Source organism: Amblyraja radiata, chromosome 12, assembly GCF_010909765.2.
Source record: "Amblyraja radiata isolate CabotCenter1 chromosome 12, sAmbRad1.1.pri, whole genome shotgun sequence".
Lineage (NCBI taxonomy): Eukaryota > Metazoa > Chordata > Chondrichthyes > Rajiformes > Rajidae > Amblyraja > Amblyraja radiata.
In genome coordinates, this window is record NC_045967.1 from 30,089,758 (window position 1) to 30,114,834 (window position 25,077).

Below are 25,077 nucleotides of genomic sequence, written 5' to 3' on the forward strand. Positions count from 1 at the left end.
CCTGGGAGGAACTTGTATCAGACAGAGGGAGTTCGACAGGCTGGTACTGGGAACCAAGCGCGCTATCAGCTTGAGCAAGGTTGTTTAACATTCGCCGTGGAGCAGGAACTGGCTTCCCACGGGAGCGGCAAGCGGCAGAGAAATGGTTTAATTTCCTGCAAAAGTTACACGTTTTGCCCAATGCAGGGCACACATTAAATTGATGGGAGGCAAAGTTGCAGTTGGGGCAACGCTGTGGGCTGCTACCCCCGGGTGCAGGGGAACCCCGTTGCCGTTGCGGGCCAGCGTACCGTCGGCGGCCAGCAACACTGGCAAAGTTAATGTCATGATCAGCAGGCGACACCGCCGAGGCGACAGCCTCAGCGATGCGGGAGGCGTGCAGAGCCTCGTCCAAAGACAGGTCGTGCTTCCGCAGAAGTTCAGCCCTTAGCTTTTCATCCTGAAGGCCATACACTAGAATGTCCCGGGTCAGTTGATCGGGGGTCAGCGCATCCAGGCGGCAACGCCTGGCCAGGTGCCGCAACGCGGCGATATAGTTATCGATTGACTCTCCAGGGATCTGACGCCGGGTGAACATTTTAAAACGCTCTAAGATGCAGTTAGTGGGGATGTCGCACATTGTGGTAAACCTAGTCATAAGACATATCGGGTCCCGAGCATCTTCATCTGCACCATAGACAAACGACTCAGACCGTTCTAGGGCATCGGGACCAGCCAGGTTGAGAAGCAGAGAAGCCTGTGTCGCAGGGGTGGCAGCAGGATGGGCGATCGTGATGTAGTGTTGGAAGTCACGTCTAAAGACACCCCACCGATGGGCAATGTCTGAGTCGAAGACAAGCATATCGGGCTTGCGGCAAGAAGTAGCCATGGCACGGGAGATACAAAAAAACACACAGGATAGGGAACTGGGTCAAAAGTAAAGAAAACCCGACAAACAGGAGGCGCAAAGGTACGATTCTGACACCATGTAAAGATGTGTCATAACACACTGTGTCTTTACTACTGTTTATTCATGATACACATACATTGCTGCCCTAGCTGTTCGTGGTCTGTCACCGGAACCAGAGAGAGAGATCAATGGGTGGGAAGGTTGTACTTATACTTGTGATATGGGGAGTGGTTAGTAGTGGTGAGGTCACTATGTTAAAGGTACATGCACATGTCATCTACAATACCCGTCTTTTTTCCTGGCAGGTATGTTTATAATCACACGTTCACCTGCTGACTTGCATTTTTATGGCCAACGGATACAGCCAAATATGAGTGTTTCTCTCAGTGGGTGTCTTAAAATTGATGCTTTCAAGGATACAATTTTGAACACTGACATTATCATCTTGATAGGTGTGCAGATCCAGCTCATGTGAGAAACGCCTGGTAATTGTAACTTCCTGTTTGAAATACCATTATGCAGTTTGTTTTACAGCACAAAATTGTACCTAGAGGCTCAGTGACCATTGTGGAAATAAATCAAGTATCAATTCCATTGGGGGTGTCATTGACATTGGGATAGAGATGGAGATGGAGTCTGGAAAGGTTAGCAATGTCAAAGCTGCTGGAGGCATGAGGTGACAAAGGAATTTTGGCCTTTCTGAATATAAGGTACTGTAAGTTCAAAGGCAGCATAGTGACACAGCCAGTGCAGGTACAATGTTTCAGTCCCAGTGACCTGGGTTCAATCCCAATCTTTGTACTGTATGTGTACAGTTTTCACATTTTCTCTGTGAACGTGTGAGTTTCCACCGTGTATTTCAGTTTCACCCCCTCCTCGCAAGGACGTGTGGGTTAACCATTGTAAAATGCCCCTTGTGGGTAGGTGTGCGGTAGAATCTGCAGGGACATGCTGGGAGAGTGGGAGAATTAAATGGGATTAGTGTAGGATAATGTAAAAAGGTGATTGATGATTGGTGCAGACTCAGTGGATCATAGGACTTTCTATGTGCTATAATTGTATAGCTCTACAGCAGCCAAGCAGGTTCAGGGCTCAACCTGCATCAGACCTTGGTGAGAGAAATATTCACCACTAAACATTCAATGAGAAGAGATAGGTGAACTATTTAGATATTTGACAGGAGTCATTAATGGATCCGCAGACAGCACTGTATCTAATGTGTATCTGACTCAAAAACATACATATTTCAATAGAAACGGGGTGCTACATCTTCTTGGGATATTAGCACTCTTTTCTCAATCCACCCTCAAACAATACATACTCTATATCAGGGGACAAGAAAGTGAGTTGTGAAAAAGAGCTCCTCCTATTCTGCTTGGGAAGCTTACAACCCAGCGGTATGAACATGGAATTCTCCAAATTTAGGAAATTATGCAACACCACCCCTTCCCCCTCCACACCCTTTTTCCCTCCAACCCTCTATCTGCCTCTCTTCCATGTGCCCCACCTGGACTCACACCCATACTTCCCGTCCCCCAACCTTTCTACCCACATCCACCCACACCCATATCTGGGATAGACACAAAAAGATGGAGTAACTCAGTGGGACAGGCAACAACTCTGGAGAGAAGGATTGGGCGATGTTTCGGGTCAAGGCGCTCCTTTTGCTATCTTCAGTTTAAACCAGTATCTGCAGTTCCTTCCTGCACATTCCTTCTTCTAGGTTTGGGTTGTGAGTCTGCGGTGAGTAGGTCGAGCAGATCGTGACAGAGAGATAAGGTTAAGTTAGTTTTGTAACTCTACATTAGTCTTAATGCAGTAGGGTCAACAGTTAGGGCACTGATATATTCCTCCTGCTGGATTTGGGAAGTCAGGTCAACTTCCAAAATCACTGATGACGAAACCTGTAGGAAGGGTGTCCAACTGCAACTCCTGACTGACAACATGAGGAAACCAGAGCTGCCGCTGGATGATCTCAGGATCATCCAGGAGACTGAGGGATTAGATAGGAGTTACATTGAGGTGAAATACACCTACGATATAAACAGAAACTAGATGGCTGACCACCAAGAAAGGGAGTAGACAGATATTGCATTTTGCTCCATTTTTATTGATGCTACAAGTTATTGAGAGTGTTTATTTAAACCTCTAAAATCATTTGTATTCATTTGTAAATTACAATAGTAATTCCTCTTCAAATTATTTGATTAGTTTGAACTTGACCCCTATTATCATGCATCATGACATGCTCACTATAAAAGTAATTTATCCACAATGACTTACACTTTATTCTTTCCACAGGGAGAATCAGTTCAATACGAGTGCTTAGCAATGTTTTCAGCAGCTCATGTCAGTTCATTATGTTCAAAGATACAGATGGGTGCAAGAGATGCATTATCCTTTGTCTTGCAAATGCCAATAGAATTAAAGCACCTTTTGGATCTGGGATGAAGCTTGTGTCCAACTGGTATTATGTTCCTAAACCTGCATGCACCACCACCATAAGTCATTTGTGTGGTTAGACAAGTTGCTGCTTAAACAATGTATTTTAATGAAAGATCTATCATGTGGGTCCCTGAGGTACAAATGTGGCAAACCAGCTCAATTTCACCGCCAGACAATGGCACTGGAGATAATTTATCTGCTGCCTCGCAGCAAATTAGTCTAATAAATTATTCATATATGGAGAAGCAGGACAGTCATTTAAAAATCAGTGCATCTGCCAGCCTGAAAACTCAGAATCGAAAGGGGTCACCAGCTGAATGAAAGGAGAGAAACACATTGTGGATCATGTAAGCATTAATGGGGGGAAGATCTGGAGTACTGTCACTTTTATACTCAAGTACACTGGAACTGACAGTGCTCTCATCACATTATCAGAGTCAGAGTAAAAGGTAATTTGAATTAGTCACCCTTCAAACTGACAGATTATTGAATAGAAAAGGGAGCCTATACATGCAGACAAATCTCCCTCCCCTCTATTTGTTAATATAGTACCAGCCACAAAATGCAGGCCCTGCAGCCCACCATGTCCATGCCAACCATCAACTAGCTATCTGTACTAATCCCATTTGATCCGTATCTTCCAGCTATTGGCTATTCAAGTGCTCACAGAAAACCTGTTGCTTCTCAAAACGAGGATAGGCTTTCGGACAAATATAGATAAAAGGAAATGTCTTAATTTGTCCTAAAACTTATTCTGATTGTAAAAAAAGCAATAGATTTTAGGTGGAATTTTTTTGTAATAAATTAATAAAGGAACAGGGCAATCTTTGTGTAAATTATGATGTCCCAACAGACACGGAAATTGCCCTATAAATATTGAAATTCAATCTGGATATTCCTTTAAATGTTGATGAAAATTGCTTTTATTCATGACAAAGGTAAGTCTATATTGCGTTTAGGAATTACTTTTTAATAACAGTTTTATTCACATCGCCATGATTACAGTTCAATCTAATTAGCACAAGTTTTCTCATGTTTAATATTTGTTATAATGTTCAATATTTTATTTTAACCACTTATCAAGAGTTATTAACTGGATTTTGCTGAAATTAGCCTCTTTAAATGAAATCACTTATTTTAGCACTTTAAGATTATAATTGATTTTTTAAAGAACAATGATTGCAGCAATATGTTGAGAGGGGAATAGATATGTAGGGTGCTAAAATAAAATGATTCACCTTGCAAGTTCAAGGTCAGCACCTTAATTCCTTGATTTGTTTTGACCTCTTCAATATTTTGTTTGATATTTTTTTAAATTATGTTCTTTTCTGAAATGTGTCAGAAGTTTGGGGAGAGGAACTCTTGAACTTGTGCTTTTATGTATTAGAAGATGCTCTGTTGAGATAGTGCATCAGTTTGCTGTAGGTCCCCTCTGAAATTCTATCCGTAAAACATAATAGCTTTTGCATCTCCTTCGAACATAAAGGTCTTTATTTTCCACGGTGTCCTGAAACTGAGGAGTTAAGATCATGGAGGCAATGTAAGGGTGAAGAATGAGGTTGAGTGAACTGGATAGAGCTGTGGGGGGAAATGGGGGCAGGGTGAATGCTGAGGCTTTGGGGAGGAATGGGACAGGAAGGGGGCTGGGATGGTGGCAGGACAAACGGCGGAGAAAATTGGTGTGGGATTGAGGGGATTAATGATCGAGGAATTATCGAGGAATCAGTCAGGGGAATTAAGAAGTTTAGAAAAAGATTTGGAAGAAGTCTGGGGGACAATGAGTTTGAGAAGGAACTGCAGATGCTGGAAAAATTGAAAGTATACAAAAAATGCTGGAGAAACTCACCGAGTGAGGCAGCATCTATAGAGAAAAGGAGTAGGTGACGTTTCGGGTTGAGACCCTTGTTCAGACTGATGTCGGAGGGGGGGGCATAAAAAAGAAAGGAAGAGGCGAAGATAATAAGCTTTGTGGGAGAGCTGGGAAGGGGGAGGGGAAGGAGGGAGAAAGCAAGGACTACCTGAAATTAGAGAAGTCAATGTTCATACTACTTGGATGTAAACTACCCAAGCGAAATATGAGGTGTTGTTCCTCCAATGTATGCTGGGCCTCACTCTGGCAACGGAGGAGGCCCAGGACAGAAAGGTTAGATTCAGAATGTGAGGGGGAGTTGAAGTGTTGGGCAACTGGGAGATCATGTTGGTTAGTACAGACTGAGCGGAGGTGTTGGGCGAAGCGGTCGCTGAGCCTACGCTTGGTCTCGCCGATGTAGAGAAGGCGACACCTACGACAGCGGATGCAGCAGAAGAGGTTCAACAAGGATATTTTTAGGTTGCAGAGGTCAATCAAGGGTAATTATTCAGCATTTGATAATGCACCAGATCATATTTGAGCACTTCTGGGATGTTGTGAAGATCTAAATGGATCATTTTAATTCAATGCCTTTAAAAATATTCATATTATATGCTTAGCGTTTGCACTAGAAGCCAGAAGGGACAGATATTAAATGTGACCTTCCAGTTAAAAACACTGACTAAAAGATACAACAGTTAAGATTGGAAAGATGTAATAAAGAAACCTATATTGTATTTGAGTCCATGTTGGTCTGGCCCCTTTACATAATATTGGAGCAGGCCTCAAACATCCAATGAACATTTTCCTTGTTTCCAAAGGCCATGTCGCCTATGAACTGTGAATGCACAGGAACATATCCAAATGGTGACAAGCATGCATGACATGCTAGCTGACATCACTATACATCTCCTACGCATAGAGGATCCAGACTGAATTTGTCGAAGTGAGAAAATGTGTGTTTATTGATTCGTGTTCGATATAATTTCTTCTCTTTACATTGCACTATCTGTGAGAAATCATATGCAAGGTTATTTTCTGTATTTTCCCCCCATTTTCAGCAATATTTTCATTTATGCGGCTGAAATTGTGACATTGCACTGGGGATCTTTCCCCTGGAGAACCCTCAGCCTGGATGCACTATTATACATTTTCCACCATGTACAAAATTGCAGAGGAATAAGAATTCATGAAGTGTATTATTCATGCATATGGAATTCTGACCAGTTTGGGGCTTGTACACAGACCCAAATGATTAAGAAATGTTGTTACCTGCAAGGTCACAAATTGTGGTGGGATCCAGGAATAGCTTAAATAGGTATTTTGTTCCTGGCATATACACACATGGCTTTCTGTGACATGAATGTTATTCCTGTATATACATCTGTTGAACGCATTATTATATGTATATTATATGTTGAAACAACATAAAACTCGCCAATAATTTATGAAGCTAAAACTGACCGTCTGTTACTCCTGAGCTGTTGCCAGAGAATATGCTTCAGGCATAACCTTTCTATTTATATATGGAAATAGATGTCTTTAATAGATTTTGAGACACCTGCCAACTCATTTATACCCTATAACAATAATGCTGCACGATTATCATGTCACATAATAGGAATATTTCATCCCTTGGTGCCAGTGTCGATTTGTTAAAGGAAAATCTATTGACAAAATCAATAGAGTTTTTAGTTGAGCACTGGCCACTTGGAAAATCCCAAAGGGAATGCAATGAATGAGGCATATATGGATTTTTCAGGAAAAGTTCAATAAGGTGTCTCAGAAGGCTTGTTCAAAAAAAATCATGAGTACGGTACAAGAGGATGTACATCGACATAGTTACAAAGTTGGTTCAGATTAACAGATGCTGCTCAAGTTGGAAGAGATTTGGAACTAGCTTATCCCAAGTGCTTCAATCACTTTTTAATTTCAGTAAGTGTAGATGGCTGGGACAAATGCATGTGAAGCCGAAGAATTAATTTTGATAATAACACAGAAACTGAACTATGCATGGGCAATAATGGGTCAGCAGTTTAGACTTGAAGAGGATATAGGTAATTGGCAAAAAGCAATTTAACTTGGAAAGTGTTTGGAGTGATGCATTTTGGAAGCATTGAGAATTGGTGCATGCACTCAGTGAAACAGATTATTAAGAAATCCTTGGTGTATAGAGATATTAAAGTTCAAATGTACTTTAATATTTATTGCGAATGCAAATAAATATAACCATCTATAATGCCCTATTTAGATCTTATTAACTTTTCTTCTGCACTCAAACACAAAGAACAAATGAAGAAATTTACACAAACCAATGGGTAAAATACTATGCAGTTAGGGGACTACGTTATAGAGTGTCAGGATGATAGACTACATGAGATAATGGTAAATGTTGGGTTGGGCTTTGCCGGGATTTTTGCATGGAAAATGTTGGCATTTAGCCAGCTAAGTGCTGGCAACTTTAGGGTTTCCGACTGATGAGCTCTGTCAAATTCCTGATTGGATTCTATCACTGGATTTCACAGTCCTTGCCTAACTTTGGATCTTGCATTAGGACAGATCATTGGCAATTTGTGTGGCTGTCAAGAAGAAATTTAGTTGCATTTGTAAAAATAAATTGTGTTTCCTTTAACGTGTTTAATGGTTCAGTTGATTTTATTTTTAAGAAAATTTAAAATAAATTCTAACATTTTAATTATTTTAGTTTTAACTGCTTATAAATATTTCTGAATGGCAGGGACATTCCAGAGCAATGGTGGATGTGTGGATCGAGCTGCGAGAGGAGGTAGTTGAGGCAAGGACTCACGCAACATTTAAGAGACAATTAGACAGGTAGGACTAGTGTAGATGGGACATGTTGGTTGGTGTGGACAAGCTGGGCCAAAGGGCTTTTTCCATGCTGTAGGACTATGACGATGACAATGAAAAAATAAATCCATTTATAATAAAGAACAGCTGGAGATTGTCATTTGTCAGGAGTTTCCAGAAAATATTATGAAAGGGGCTTGTCTGGGCTTCACAGTTTCTATTGATATCAGTTGAGGATCTTGTCACTTATCTCAGGTCCAGGATGATTAAGCACAGGAAAAGACAAAAGTAACCTTAGGGCAAGGAGGCAAAACGAAAAATGAATACAGACCCCACCCACTCAGCTAAATGTGAGCTGATCCAAATATTTTTTCATGCATTTTCATTAATTAGAACTACTTCTTGAGAAGATTGAGGAGATTTGGTATGTTGGCGAATACTCTTGAACTTCTATGGGTGCAGGGTAGAGAGCATATTGGCTGGTTGCATCATGGTCTGGTTCAGCATCTTGAATACCCAGGCAGGGCCGGTCTTAGGAGGTGCGGGGCCCAATTGGGAACAATTTTGGTGAGCCCCAGGTTCCCAGCCAAGGTCTGTAGAATCATAGAAATACAAATAATGTCTATTATAGACTTTATATCTCTATGGTAGAATGGAAAGTAATCAAAATGTGCGCTTAAAAAGTGCCTGCGAGTTAATGGACCAAACAGATCTAAGCTACATTTTAATATAAAATTGCATCCATGTAAGCCTGCAGGTAACAAACAAAACGTGTAGATCACCTCTGAAAAGTACATAGTTACAATGTCACTTGTTTTAGTGACTGTGAAATGAAAAAAAATGAATTTAATTAACTAGATCCTGGCAAACCAATAACTATTGGTGAAAAAACAATCCAGGCATTAAATTTTCGGCTTCAGCCCCATCCTACCCTTTGGGATTCTACCCCATTCTAACTTAGTTGTGTGTTTGTGTGTGTATGTTAGTTGTCTGTGCGTGATGTGTGTGTGTGTGTGTGGGAGGGAAGGAGAGAAGGGAGGGAGGGGAGAATGGAGGAAGGAGAGAAGGGAGTGAGGGAAGTAAAGAAAGAAGGGAGGGAAGGAGAGAAAGAAGGGAGGGAGGGAAGGAGAGAAGGGAGGGAGGGAAGGAGAGAAGGGAAACGAGAGAGAGGAAGGAGAGAAAGAAAGGAGGGAAGGAGAGAATGGAAAAGAGAGAGTGAGGAAGGAGGGATGGAAGGAGAGAAGGGAGGGAGGGAAGGAGAGAAGGGAGGGAGGGAGGGAGGGAAGGGAAGGAGAGGAGAGGGCCGGCGGCGGGAGCGGATGCCGGAGTCTGGGCCAACGCATGTGAGCTGTGGCCAAGGTTTGTAAATGTTGCTCCAAACCCCGGCCCGGCCCTCCCTATATTGTTCACCGCATCACCCCGGGGAAAGAGAGGGGTGGGGCCGGGGCTGTGTGTGTGAAGTACGGCAACTGGAGGGGCGGGAGCGCTACCCTGGGATCATGAGGGTCCTCCCCCACTCACCCCCCTCCCCGTCTACCCTTTCTTCCCCCTCTACCCCTCTCTCCCCCTCCCGGGGTAGATCAACCCAAGCCGAGAGTAGATTACTCCAAAGATCCTAGAGCAGAGCTTTGGATTACTCTAGCAAAGGCCCCTCCCTTAGGCATGGGGCCCAATTGGGAGCAATCGGTCCAATCGGCTTAAGGCCGGCCCTGTACCCAGGAATGAAGGAGGTTACAAAAAGTGGTGAACGTTGCCTTGTCCATCATGGATACTGCCCACTATTGAAGGGATCCTGGGCCTCCTCCATTGCCAGAGCAAGGCCACACCTAGATTGGAGAAACAGCATCTCATATTATGCTTGGGTAGCTTAGAACGCAGAGTATAAAAATTTTAAGTAACTTCATCTCATACAACTCTCCCTTCTCCTCTCCCTCCTTGGCCCCTTCCTCATCCCTAGTCATTTAACCAGTTCCACTGTTCTCCACATTGTTTCTCTTGAGATTTCACCTTCCCTGACCAACAGTGGACCGACCAGGCAATGCCTTGCCTGAAGATAGACACAAAAAGCTGGAGTAACTCAGTGGGACAGGCAGCATCTCTGGAGAGAAGGAATAGGTGACGTTACCCTTCTTCAGACTGGTTAGGGATAAGGGAGGTGAGAGAAATAGATGGTGGTGGAGAGATAATGAACAATGAATGAAAGATATGCAAAAGGTAACGATGATAAAGGAAACAGTTTGTAGGGTGAAAATAAGAAGCTATTGTGAAATGGATGGGGGAGGGATAGAGAGAGAGGGAATGCTGGTGCTACCTGAAGTGAGAGAAATCAATATTCATACCACTGGGCTGTAAGCTGCCCAAGCGAAATATGAGATGCTGTTCCTCCAATTCACCCTACAAACAGCTTACTATGGCCTGTTTCCTTATCATCGTTACTTTTTTTGCATATCTTTCATTCATTGTTATTTATCTCTCCACATCACCAAAAATATATCTCGTTTCCTTCATCCTTAATCAGTCTGAAGAAGGACCCGAAACATCACCCATTCCTTCTCTCCAGAGATGCCGCCTGTCCCGCTGAGTTACTCCAGCTTTGTGTCTATCTATCGGTTTAAACCAGCATCTGCAGTTCCTTCTTACCCAATGCCTTGCCTGAGGTCATTTGTGGCTGGCCCTGATCGCTCCACATCATCGTGTATATCTCTCATTTCCCTTATCCCTAACCCGTCTGAAGAAGGGTCTTGACACGAAACGTCACCCATTCCTTCTCTCCAGAGATGCTTCCTGTCCCGCTGAGTTACTCCAGCTTTGTGTCTATCTATCAGTTTAAACTAGCATCTGCAGTTCCTTCTTACCCAATGCCTTGCCTGAGGTCATTTGTGGCTGGCCCTGATTCGTCCTGGTCTTTTCTGACCTCCTGCTCTTCACCTCCCCCCCACCCCTACTTTCAGTCTGAAGATGGGTCCCGACCCAAAATGTTACCCATCCTTATTTTCCAGGGATGCTGCCTGACCTGCAGACTTACTCCAGCAATTTCACTAAAAAGATCAGCGGTTTGGCTCTTTTTTTCTTTATTTCATTTCATGAAGCAGCTGTGGTGGTAAAACCTTGGTTTCTGGGAGTCATGTTGATTCAGGTACCGTGAAGTCATAGGCCTAGAGTGGTGGGTTACTGTGAAGCTTAGGTTGAGTCCTTGAAGATCCAGCCTAATGTGTTGGGTTTCCGTGTGTAACATAACAACACACAATCTTTTATGATTGTTTTGTATCTGCAATATAATGTGACATTTAGAAAATTGGTGGAAACAAGTATTATTTATCATTTAAATTTTTTAGATTTAATATTTCATAAATTATTGGAAATAACTTAATAGGCAACGCTTAATAACAATATGTACAGGGATGATGCACCACTCTCACTCACCATACACATCACCAACTGCACAAGGAGGGAAAAGACCTGGACTATAGATTTCACTCTTGGACTTTTGTTTCTTGCTTTAGTTTAAAGATCAGACATGAAAACAGTCTCTTCGGCCCACCAAGTCCATGCCAAACATCGATCACCTGTTCACACTAGTTTTATGTTATTCCACTTTTTCATCCATTCCGTACACACTATAGGCATTGTACAGAGGTCAATTAACCTACAAACACACCCATCTTTGGGATGTGGGAGGAAACCTGAGGACCCAGAGGAAACCCACGTGGTCACAGGGAGAATGTGCAAACTCCACACAGAGAGCACCCAAGGTCAGGATCGAACAGAGGTCTCTGGTGCTGTGAGGCAGCAGCTCTACTAGTTGCGTCTCATATATATTGGAAGCTTCAAGATAAGTGATTAAGAGTGAATCTGAGCAGTTGGTTTCAGATTGAAGTATATACTTCAATCCCCAGCCAGCTCGCATATACCTTCCAATTGGCAGTGGAACATGGAACATACCTCCTCCTCTTTGTTGATCTCGAGCTAATGTCTGAAGAAGCTGCAATTTCCACCTCCTACTGAGTTCTTTCGATGTTTATAACCAAGAATTTGGACCAAAATTTGCATCGTGTCAGAGGAACTTTGTCAATGTTGAGCTATGTTATATAACATCAATCCAGCTTCATTAGATTATGTTCAACTTAAAATGGCTCAGTTATTGGAGTCCATGGGAAATCTCAGTCCAACACTCATTATTATTTGCTTTCAGTGTGAACTGCAAGTTTCAATTAAGTTGACTGCCAACTATGTGCACCATATTTAGGAATTAAGCTTTCCAATTTTCTATATAATTTATGCCATTTAAAATCAAGGAAAGCAGAGGTTGGAGAGGATAAATAATAGTAAAACATATTGCAATTAAACACCACAGGAAGGATTATCTTTCTGTCTATGTTAAAAGAAATCTGGCCATAGTCTGGAGAAAATTTATGACAGATTTTTCCAGTTTTTGAGACTGGCCAGTTCAACTTTGTGACTGCAGATTCATGCAGCTGGCCAATAAGATGGATGTTTATCAAAGATAAATGATATTTGACTATTAGTCATGTGGGCTATTACTGGTACACATTACTCCTTGATGTTTTGAACCATGAAATTAGTCTGAATACGAAGAAGCTCAATGACAAGATGCAAATACAAATGCATACTGTTCAGAATGTTAAACATGGATAAGGAATATTTCGTCAATAAATTGAGGTGCATAAACATTTGGGGCTCGATGTAAAGTGTATGAACCTTGGAGACTCATTGTGAACTACTATCATAATACTTCCATTAGTATTAGTACCTCGGATGTCAAAAGAAAAGATTTTAATGACATATAGAATGGTTCTGCCGGAAAGGTCTTCCTCATGGATCAATACATTTATTACTTCTGCTGTTGCATTGCAACATGGAAGTACAGAATTTACTGAAGATCAGATCCTGCCCTGTCCCGGGACCCACACCAAGTCCAATGAAAATACTATATCATACTGAGCAAAATGTCCCGACACACTTTGCATTCATCCCTCAATTTAATGCCAGCTATGGCTTGCAGACCCCACACAGATTTAATGCCAGCCTTGATTTGAATGAGAAAATTACCTGCATGGAAGAAGAGATAAATAAAGGTAAGCTCTTTTTTTGAAATAATATTAATGTTTTTATTGAAATACATACATGGAGACATTTCAGAACAATTGAAAGGGTTTTTAATTGAAGAAAGTCCTTGGCTGTTGCCTTAGGTTCCACTGCCTCAAGTCCAGTTCATCCTCATAGATTGCTCGAATTTGTGAGAGAGTCACACCTATCATGCCTTGAGGTCAACTAGAAATATACTAGTCCCAAAATGTAACTATTCCCATTGGAGTAGAATTGGGATTGGGATGATTATCTTCAGATACAGACTGCATCAATAATAATCCAGCTTCTTGCATTATTGCAATGAGTAGTATTGCATTGCCAGAGATGCTATCTTTCAAATTGGAGGTTAATCTAAAGCTAAGTCTGAGCTCTGGTGGAATTTCTTGCCCTAATTTAAAGAATGTGGCATTCTCCTGGGTGTCCAGGCCAACATGGATTACTCAGCCAAGGTCACTTGTACAGAATACATACTCATTATATCACCTCTGTTTGTGGGACCTCACAGCATCCCAAAGGACCATCACATTCCCTGCATGTCAGCAGAGATCACATTTTGAATGCACTGCATTTTTATTTTGGAAGCTCTTTGTTTCACCTAAAAGGAGTGAAATGTTTTATACATACAAAAATGTAAATTTGTTCCAAAAATCATACGTGATAGCGAGGCGTATCTCACAAGTGACAATTTTTATATGAATGAGGATGCAATACTACTGGTATATGCAGACTATTTTTCCATAGAACAATCAGATTAATGCCCAGATGGCATTTCGAAATATTTGCCTGAGTCTTGCCCCAAGCATTCACTTCAACCACATAAAAATAAGCACAATGTTCCATAGAGCACGGATGCTTTAATCAACTTCGGAAAATTAGACATGCATAATTGAGGTTAAAACCCACCATTGCGATTTAGTAGTTTAGTACTGAACAATTTATATTTAACAATATTGAACAAATATAAACAAATACAGTCTTCCCCTTATCTAAACCCATTTGTTCTTCATCTGGAAACTTGCTGTGGTAATTATTGCTGCTCTGTAACCTACAGTACATACTACCAATGGTACTAAAGCAATCCATGAAATAATTTAAGCTGCACAATCAAAATTCAGCTCACAAAGTTACAGCCCTAGGCAAAAATATCATGTCCAAGTCCAGTGGGAAATTGAAGATCTCAAATATAAACTTTAATGAAGGCATTAAAAGAAATTAAAGGCAAATCAATAAGTAAAGTATACATAAAAGGTTGATATTTATTATAAACCCTTATATTTTTTCCATAATTGTTAATTATTGACAAATGAAATTAATGTGAGCCATGTAATACAGGGTAACCGGTGAGGTGGGGAGGCAGACAGTGTAGATCTGCTTTAATAATAACAATTGTTGCTCATCGCAGTGTATCACTTTCAACTATAAAATTGTCACCTCTAGGAGTGACAGCAACTTTAGGTATTTATGAGTTTAAATGAAATGCAGACTTCATTTGAATTAAGCACACTTTAGATGTTTGCTAAACATTGTGGGCATTTTTGTAAAATGTATTTTCTTTAACTTGGATGCATTTTGCTCAACATTATAAATTATTATACATTATATAATGTTGAGCATTTTGCTCAACATTATAAAGGCTAAGTTGTTTCCATTAAACTATATTTTTACTAGAATGTGTAGCTAAATTAAATATTGCATCCTTTATAAAAGAGTTCAATTTAATATTGATTATTTGTTTATTTTTATCAATGCCCACAAATAGGGGAAAAACAAATTTCCATTCATTAAGTAAATCGGATAGCAGATATTTAAAAACATTCATTAGCACAATCCAACCCTAAGTAATTATGCCTATATTTGTCTATAACTTCTGGAAAGCCTCACCGTTTCCAATCCCCAACACACAAAATACATTAAAAATCTTTTCAATTTCATAGCAGTGATGAGGCAAATGTCCTTGAGTTTTCTAATCAAAGGACAAGAGGTTTTGGGCTTTTGCATTCTCTTCATATTAAACCAGTAATAGAAGTGAGCAATGCAACCAGGAAGTTAACAGTGAAATAGATTGCCTTTGATTACAAACAAAATGGATGACTTAAAACTATTCAACGGCACTGACGCCATTGCTTGTGTTCCTAACCCATCAGTTGTTGTAAATTTTTACCTATACAGTATCTTTCAGAGGTAGAAGACAATACTCAATATATTTATATTAAGTCTCAGCACAATTTGGCTTTAATCCAATAGGAATATCAACTTTGTTATTGTGTTAATTGTTTAGGCTAAGGCCACAGGGCATTGTTTTGTACATCTGATCAGTTTACCTGTTCAGATTGCAAGTGGTACTACAGTGTCTGCCGTTAACTGATTTAAGAGAAAGACTTTGCCAAGTACCTGACATCCAACTGTGATGCGCAGTAAAGGTTGACATAGAATAATCAAGCATGTCACCACTAATTAGAAACACATTAATATCAAGAACACTAACAATAGGGAACAGAGTGCAGGTCTGTCCTATCAATGTTACATCTGCCAGATATGAATATTGTATGCTCATTCAGCAGTCTGATGTTTCACTTTCTCATCTGTTTGTAGACCCAGTACAACTGAAGCCAATGAAGGTAGAAGTGTTGTTAATAATGACTTGTTCTCTGCTGCACTCCTTCCTTGCAAACAAAGTGCTTGGATCTACATGACAAATTAAAGTATGCCCTGAAGGACCAAAATTGCTTTTCATACAATTGCTTTGCATACAGAAATAAATATTCACTCAAAAACCATTCAACACATCCTTACTCATGTTAGCCACGCTGTCCAAACAAGTAATTCTACTTTACTTCGGAGTCACGTGAGTGACTATGTGAAGACCCCGCTAGCACGCATGCGCGACATATCGTCTCACGTATTGCACAGCGACAGGCGGGGGAAGTGTTCTCCCGCGGCAAAGTTTAAAAAACGGGACCTAGAGGTAAGTTACCTTATCTGAGGTCGTATTTCTTGCCCTTGTGTGTTTTCTGTTCTAGCAACAATGGACAAGGGGAAGAAGTCAAAGAGGGTCGCATCTCGAATGACTGCGGGGGACCGCGAAAGTTCCGGCAGTCAAGGGCAACCAACGGCACCTGGACCGCAGTCACTGCGGTCCGTAGTCACCGACGTTAATTCTGCTCAGCTGGGTCCAGCGCTGCAAGCTGCACAGCCCGAACCAGCGCAGTGGACTGGAGGCAAAGCCAAGCAGAAGTCGGTCCGGCCGGTTGACTCGGATGAGTCGGGCCAGGAGGACTCGCTGCCGGGGAGCAGTGGAGGTGACCGCATTTCCCGCATGGAGCGGTTGATGGAGCAAATGCTCCAATGTGACATGCTCCGGGAGATGGAGTATGGTCACCTGGGGGTCATCGCACACCCATAACAGCACCTTACCCAGGGCTGTTTAATGCATCTCCCTCGATAGAGGGGAGCATTACGGGCCAGGGCTGGGCAGGCTCTGAGCTGGTGCTGGGGGTGCAGGATCCGAAAGAGCTGCTGGGAGTGGTCACCAAATTTGCGGTGCCACCGCAATCAGGACAGCCGTTGCAGACCAAACTGGCGGCCAGCATCAACTACCTGTCTTTCCATCCACTACAGGAGCAGGTAATCAACGAAACTATAGAGAAATACATGCCTCCTGAGAACTGTATTTTGTTAAATGTCCCTGCAGTAAACAGTGCAACCTGGGGGTATATTGGGGCTGGCATAAAAGCCCAGGAGGTCAAAATGCAGAAGATTTTGAAGCTTCTGACATCGGGCATAACGGCGTCCGCTCGTTCCGTGGATGGTACGGAGATGATGGACACTCAGCAGGATACACTGGCACTGCTCTGCAATACTCAATACGAGATAAATTGCCTAAGAAAGAGCGCAATAAAACCTGCACTAAACCCCAAATTTGCAGGGTTGTGTAAAACAGCTGCAACACAACCACAAATACTGCTATTTGGGGAAAACTTGTCAAAGCAAGTCAAAGAGCTTGATGAAGAGGCTAAAGCCGTCGGGCTCATGAGGGCGTCATCAGGAACGAGCAAGACCACGCACCCCAGATGGCAGCACCCCTATGCATCCACCAGCTGGCATCGACACCAGGATGCTGATGAAAGCATGAGGGCCGCGCAGCAACCACAAAGGTCTTTTTTAGGCCAAGGCCAAGAGCGAACCGCATGGAAAATGCACCAACCCTGCACTCCGGCACCTCATCCACAGAAGAGGCAGAAGCCCAAGAAGTGAATGTGCCACCGGTAACCATGGAGGTAGGTGGGTCTGGTTTCTTCCAGAACATAAAAGGTGTAGGTTCTGTACTAACAGGGGGGAAGGTTACACCTGTTTTGGGAGGCATGGAGGTCTATTACCACTGATAATTATATACTACAAAGTATCCTGGGATATGAAATTGAGTTCATCCAAAAAGACATGCCCCCAGTTCAACATGTGCCTAACCGAGAGTTTGTACTCTCACAACTGGAAAAATTGGAAGGACATGCAGAACTGGGGAGGTTATATGCCAAAGGAGTAATAGAGAGATCGGAACATGACTCTCTAGAGTTTTATCCAACATATTCACGAAAACCAAAAAAGATGGTGGATGTCACATCATCATTGACTTAATAAAACTGAATACTTTTGTAAAGTATATTCACTTCAAAATAGAAACATTTGTTACTGCCAAACAATTAGATTCTGAAGGATACTTCATGGCATGCATCGATCTAAAAGATGCATACAATTCAGTACCCATACATAAGGATCTTCGTCGATACCTAAAATTTAACTGGATGGGGCAACTTTGGCAGTATAAAGCGTTGCCTAATGGCTTAACATCAGCCCCAAGACTATTTACCAAGATATTAAAACCGGCCTTGGCAATACTCAGGAAACAAAAACATATTGTCATGGCATATCTTGATGATATATTAATTGTGGGGAAAACCCTGGAACTAGCTAAGTCAGCAGTCTTAGCTACCAAACATTTGTTTGAAAAACTGTGGTTCATCATCCATCCAGATAAATATAAGTTGACGCCATCCACAACTATGGACTATCTGGGATTCACAATTGACACTATCCACATGTCTGTAACATTGCCAAAGAATAAAGCAGCAGACTTGATGGAAGCCTGCAACAAATTGGTTGTTACGAGTTAACCATCCATTCGACAGGTGTAATTCGCAAGAGTAATTGGGAAACTAGTAGCAGCATTTCCAGCTACACAGTTTGGACCTTTGCATTATCAAAATTTACATCATCCACGCCCACCCTCTATCATAAAGGTCAACTGGTATTCTAGTTCTTCTTATCTTACTATGTTTATTTCATCTACTGTTGTCTGTGATTTCACACCGCTGCTTTGAAGAATGTCGCGCATGCGTGCTGGCGGGGTCTTCACGTAATCCCTCGACGTAACTCCTCATAAAATAAAGATCAAACTTCAAACTGGTAAGTTCCCGTTTAATCTTACTATTATAATGGTAAATTAGAGTTGTCAACGAATAATAGGGGAATATTACTTAACCCCTTCAGGAAATTATATTGACAATCTAATTAATTTAGGAATTGTTAGAGTTAAACTGGTTATTGCTAGTTGTACAAACACTTCTGAGGTCAATCGGAAGCCTATTTTAGGCTTTCTTTTCCAGAATCAGTGATGAGACAGTTTCCAATTCCCAGTCAACTAATTTTTGTGCTTTTAGCAAGGACCAACCTAACATCTAATGTCTCTTAAGTAACACATCTTCCTTGAGCAATTGTACCAACATTAGCCCTATCCATATTGCTTTTATGTTTTCAGTGAAATACAGTGCTTGCAGTGAAAAATATTGATGTCAGTCTTGTTAAGACGTGAACTGAGTCACTCGGAGATAATGAAAATGTTAATATGAAAGTCTTTATTCATCGGGAGAAGCAAATATTCTCTTGGAGATCTGCTCACTAGTCTCTGTCAAGTTCATCAAATCTATACTCTTAAGATCAAAGATAACAACAGGTGATTCCATACAATTTCAATAGCTACAATGACATTGCTTACTTTGATATTTTGAGCCTGAGAAATTGTTCCATTGAATTGTGCACTTACTGTATTGAATGCTCAAACATCTCACCTGGGACAAAGTAAATCACATGGATGGTCTTAAAGCTTCTGAGGTTAGAGAAGCCAGGAACCCAAAGTTAATTTTGACATAAATATCCCTGTTATTGATAGACAGGCAAATATGCCTAAAGCCATAGTTGACGTGGTAAATGACAAACTAAATCTAGTCTGGAGCAAAATAACTTAAGCGGAAGATGTTTGATGGAAGACAATTAACATACCCCTTTTATTTTACATTCAGTTGATACATGCAAGAACATCTCACAGTCATCTGGGTTTGCAAACCACATCTCTTGACTAGCCTGCACTCTGTAGATAGTACCGTTTGTTTACAAAGCTGTCCTTTTAATCTCAAATTAATTAATGCTTGCAATGTACATTAGACAAGGTATTCGGAAGACTTGGTCTCATTTAAATTAATGCTTATCACATAATTTGATAAGTCCCGAATAATCCATAATGGGTACAAACCACTGGGGGATTCCTGTATCAAAGTACATCCACTACTAGTGACACTAAACATATTATAATATAGCGTCAATGCATTAAGCACTACATCCAAGATTCATTCTACAGAAGATAAATGAATGAATATCTGAAGCCAGGTTCAATGCATTAACACTATTAAACATAAAACATGCTTACTGTTATTAGACTGGGTTGAATTGCCAGTCATCTATCTTTCATATTTTGCTTCTAAACTTCTAAAGACTTGTTAGCAATCATGAAGAGAGTGCATAATTTGTGATTTGGCATCATGGCATACAATTTATATTTGAGCCCTTGGTAAGATTTTATAGTCTATGAATATTCAGGCATAATATCTAACCCTTCAGGGAAGAAAAGCTTTTGAGAATCTAATTACACCTCATTATGGAAGAGACTTGGAATAACTGTTTTACCACGACGTGAGTAGCAGAGAGGTCAACAAGGCCAAGCTTGATTTTCACCTCATTTAAATCTATTCTTGTATCAGATATGAATCATGCAAATCAAACAATGCTGCACCATTTTTTTGTCCTCAAAGCCATATAATTATTTTTGGACTGAGCTATAAGTAGAGTGGAGGTGTCTTTTGATATCTCCTTCCTCCTTCCCAAATTCTTGAACTTCAGGGTCATCTCCTCAGACCAATTACATCCTCAGTTGTCTCCTCAGACTATTTCTCTTTCTCTTTGTGTCATCTCATTCTCAACCCTCTCTCTCCCTAATCCTATTCCTAGAACAAATCAGTCACAATCACCACTACTGAGTACGTCCCCAATGCTCAGCTCAACTTATATGCTACCTCCCTGGCTTCCACCATGCTCCACAAATCTCTTCCCATCGTTTATTCCCCTGTACCTTTGGTGATCTCCCCAGCACATTTCTCCATAACATCTACACTCTATGGTACTGAAACATTACAGAGAGAAGGTCTATCTGTTTCTTGCACTTGAACAGCCTACTCTGTTTTTACTCTGCAGGATATCTAGTGGCTCGTTTGAGTTAAAATAGTTAAGTCTGGGACTTGGCGCAGGAATTCCAGACTCAACCTCACCCTCTCGACCAGCACCACATAAATGTGTGTTTCTATGCACTGAAGGGCTCAACTAGTTACAAAGTTTGTAACTACTTGAGCCCTTTGAAATGTCTTCACATGGTTTGGTACTATAATATAAGAGTTGAACCTAATTTAAAATAAGCTTTAAAATCTTATAAAATGCTTAATTGATTTGAAAACTGTCTAGTATACAGTATGCAATGCTTAAGTATAGTGTTTTGTGAATAGTTTGTCTTTTATAGTCAATTGTTTATGAAAAAACTACTTTCACAAAATATACAATGGGAAAGTGAAAAATTCTGACTATGATTGTTTGATTTGTGAAAACTCATTTACAGCTGAGTTAATAAACACACTTGGTTGCTTGCATAAATATGCTATGATTTTTAAAAAATATATGGAAAGAAATATTTCCATAAGCCAAATCAATCAAGTACTCTTTGAAGATTCTATGCTGATGACCGAAGAACGTTTCTTTCTGTCTATCTTTATTGCAGGAAATCCCTGAAGGAATCTGTTCAGACAAAATGTTGTTGAAGATAATGTGTTTCTCCTCGAGCCAAGCAAGTGATTTTCAGAGGGATCAGAATACCATTAAATATTCTAATTCTTCCTCAACCAGAGCAGTAACTGTAAATGTCAGGGCGCTAAGAGGATTATTGTTCCTCTGGGACAATCTCCACCCACCAGTATTGCTTGATTGTGAAAGTGTGAAATCCTGTCAAGTTGCGTGCTGCTTGTCTCAAGGAGGTGAGGTAAACTTCAGCTCCATCCTACAAGGCTGAGTAAACATGAACATCCCAAACATCTCTAATACCATTTCCACTTTGAGACTGGTTTGTGATCCTTAAAAGGCTTGACATCACCTGAAGGATTGATCAAATGTTTTTTTTTTAATTTCAAAATAGACTTTAGTTGAGAAATAAATATATACAATACATGATCCATACAAAACTCCACCCGACATTCTCGGAGGCTATACATACATTCAATACAGTTTCCCCAAATCACAATTTTACCCCCCACCCGTGCCACTCATGTGGCCCACTGGCGTGGAATCCCTTCCCTTATTTTCAGGGGCGTCTCCACCACACCCTGCCCCCCATGTTCAGCAGCGGAAGGAACCTAGACTGTGGTCCTCCCCCACCGAGCCTTGACGTTGGTTGGCTTCAGTGCGTCCTTCAGCACGTACTCCTGCAGTATGCAGCGGGCCAGTCGGCATCATTCCCCGACGGACATCTCGCTCTGCTGAGTGGTCAACAATGCTCGGGCAGACCAAAGAGCGTCTTTCACCGAGTTGATGACCTTCCAGCAGCACTCGATGTCCGTCTCTGAATGCGTCCCTGGAAACAGTCCGTAAATCACAGAGTCCTCTGTGACGGAGCTGTTCGGAATAAACCGTGACAAGGACCCTTGCAGACCTCTCCAGACTCTCTTTGCGAATTCACACTCGGCAAAGAGGTGGGCAACTGTCTCCTCTCCATAGCAGCCGTCCCGAGCGTGTGCTGGTAGTGAGGTTCTAACGGTGCAGGAGGGATCTGACTGGGAGGGCTTCCCTCACCGCCAGCCAAGCCTGGTCTTGGTGCTTGTTGGTGAGTTCTGGCGATGAGGCAGTTTGCCAGACATGCTGGGCAGTCTGCTCTAAAAGACACCACAGGATCCATGGAGTCGTTTCCCTCTAGTGCCTGCATGACGTTCCGTGCTGACCACTGCCCGATGGTCTTGTGTCAAAGGTGTTGGTCCGGAATAACCTTTCCACGAATGACAGATGGTGCAGCAATGTCCAGCTGACTGCCACATTGCGTGGCATCTGCGCCAGGCCCATCCTTCGCAATACCGGGGACAGATAGAACCTCAGCAGGTAGTGACACTTGGTGCCCACGTGCCCTGGCTCTACACTCCACCTGATGCAGCCACACACGAAGGTGGCCATCAGGGTGAGGGCGACGTAGGGAACGCTTTTATCCCCTTTGTCTGCCGACTTGTGCATTGTGGCCCATCGCACCCGGTCCATCCTCGACCCCCAGATGAATTGGAAGACGGCCCGGGTGATCCCTGTGGTGTAGGAGGGAGGGACAGGCCACACTTGCGCCAAGTACAGCAGCCCCGAGAGCACCTCACACCTGATGACCACATTTTTTCCCGTTATGGAGAAGGAGCATTGCCTCCATAGCTCCAGCTTCTTCCCCACCTTGGCTATCTGCTCCAGCCAATTCTTGTTACACGCCGCAGCCGCCCCGAACCAGATCCCCAGCACCTTCAAGAAGTCAGGCTTGATGGTGAAGGGGACGGAAGGTCGGTCGGGCCAGTTGCCAAAGAGCATGGCCTCGCTCTTCCTGTCGTTCACCCTGGCTCCCGTTGCCGACTCAAACTGGTTGTAGACGTTAATCAATCTGCAGACCGACCCTGGATCCGAGCAGAAGATGGCGACATCATCCATGTACAGGGAGGTGTTTACCTGAGTGCCCCCACTGCCTGGCAATGTCACTCCTCTTATGCTTGCATCCTTCCTGATGGACTCGGCAAAAGGTTCAATACAGCAGACGAACAAGACAGGGGAGAGAGGGCAACCTGTCTGTCTGTCTGATTCCCACCCACTGATTTGGACTGCACTACAGATATTGGCGTAGAGCAGTTGGATCCAATTTCTGATTCCCTCCCCAAAGCCCATTTTGGAGAGCACGTCCCTCATGTGCAATATCCTGTCGAAGGCCTTCTCCTGGTCCAAGTTGACTTGGCAGGCATCCATCTGTCCTGCACGTAGGCAATGGTATCTCTCAGCAGTGCCAGGCTGTCTGAGATTTTCCTGCCAGGTACAGCCCAGGTTTTGGTCCGGGTGGATCACCCGTCCCAGAGCAGACTTGACCCTGTTGGCGATGGCCTTAGACAGGATCTTATAATCAACATTCAACAATGTGATGGGTCTCCAATCCCTTATATCATTCATCTCCCCCTTCTGCTTGTGGATTAGGGTGATGCTGCCCTTCCTCATGGAGTCTGACATGCTGCCGGCTGGAAGCATGTTGTTGTACACTTCCAGCAGGTCCGGGCCCACCCAGTTCCACAGAGCCGAATACAACTCGGCCGGTAAGCCATCGCTTCTGGGAGTTTTACTCGAATCAAAGGAATGGATGGAGCCAGTCAGCTCCTCCAGGGTCAGTGGTTGGTCCAGACTCTCCAGCTTGCTATCTTCCTAGACCTCCATGATAGAGGACAGGATGTTCTGGGAGGCGGTGCTGTCTGTAGTTATATAAATCCGTATAAAAGGATTTGCAGATCCTCAGCATGTCAGTCTGCAAGGATGTTACCGACCCGCCCTCCTCCCTAAGGCTGTTCATCACAGAGCTCCAATGTGGCACACAATCAGGGCCAGCTGGAGCTCCAGGTTGCAAGCCACTTTAATTCCCTTTCCCATTCCCATACTGCCCTGTCAGTCAGTATCTTTCCAGAGTGAAGATACACAAACTGGAAAAATGCTACCTCACATTCAGTTTGGGGAGCCTACAAACCAAAACATGAACATTTAAATCTTTAATTACATGTAAACCCCTCCTCTTTTGATTTATCCAAGTCCTCTCATGCAAATCACTCTTTCCATTCCACCAACCATCAACACCCTCACAATTCCTTTCCCCCTTCTCTTCTCCTCCTCCTTCTTCTGCTCATCTCTCATCGCCTTTGGGTCTCTTATCCCCAACCTCACCCCCCCACCCCCTCACCCCCCACCCCTCCCTTTTCCCATCTATGTACCATCCCTCCCTCTGGTTATATATTTAACTCCTCACATTCCTTTCTTATCAGATTCCACTCTCTGCTGCACTGTCCAGTTATACCTCCAGCTTTGGCTACTATCGGCACCTTCTAACCCCTACCTTTCAATAAACCCCTCCTGACATTTATCCACTTATCACTTGATGGCTCTCCAGCTCTTGCCCCACTCCTTCCCTTCACCTCTTTATACCAGCTATCTCCCCTCTACTACAGTCTTGAAGAAGGATCTCAATCCATAAAGTCAACTAACCATTTCACAAATGCTGCCTGACCTGCTTTGTTCTTCCAGCAGTGTGTTTGTTTTCAGATGCTTCTATGTCAAGTCTCCCATCATCTGTTCTTTTACAACTCCATCGAAAAGTTTAGTGGATTCTTTGATAAAATGCCAATGATCTGAAGCGATGAGAAGTCTTTTTGGTATCCACTCATTACTCCATGAACTAACTACTCATGAACTAGCCACGGCCTAAATAACAAGTATAATCAAAACAATCGACAACATGTTTTAAAAATGTGCTGATTCTGGCCACAATTGTTATATATTTTCAATT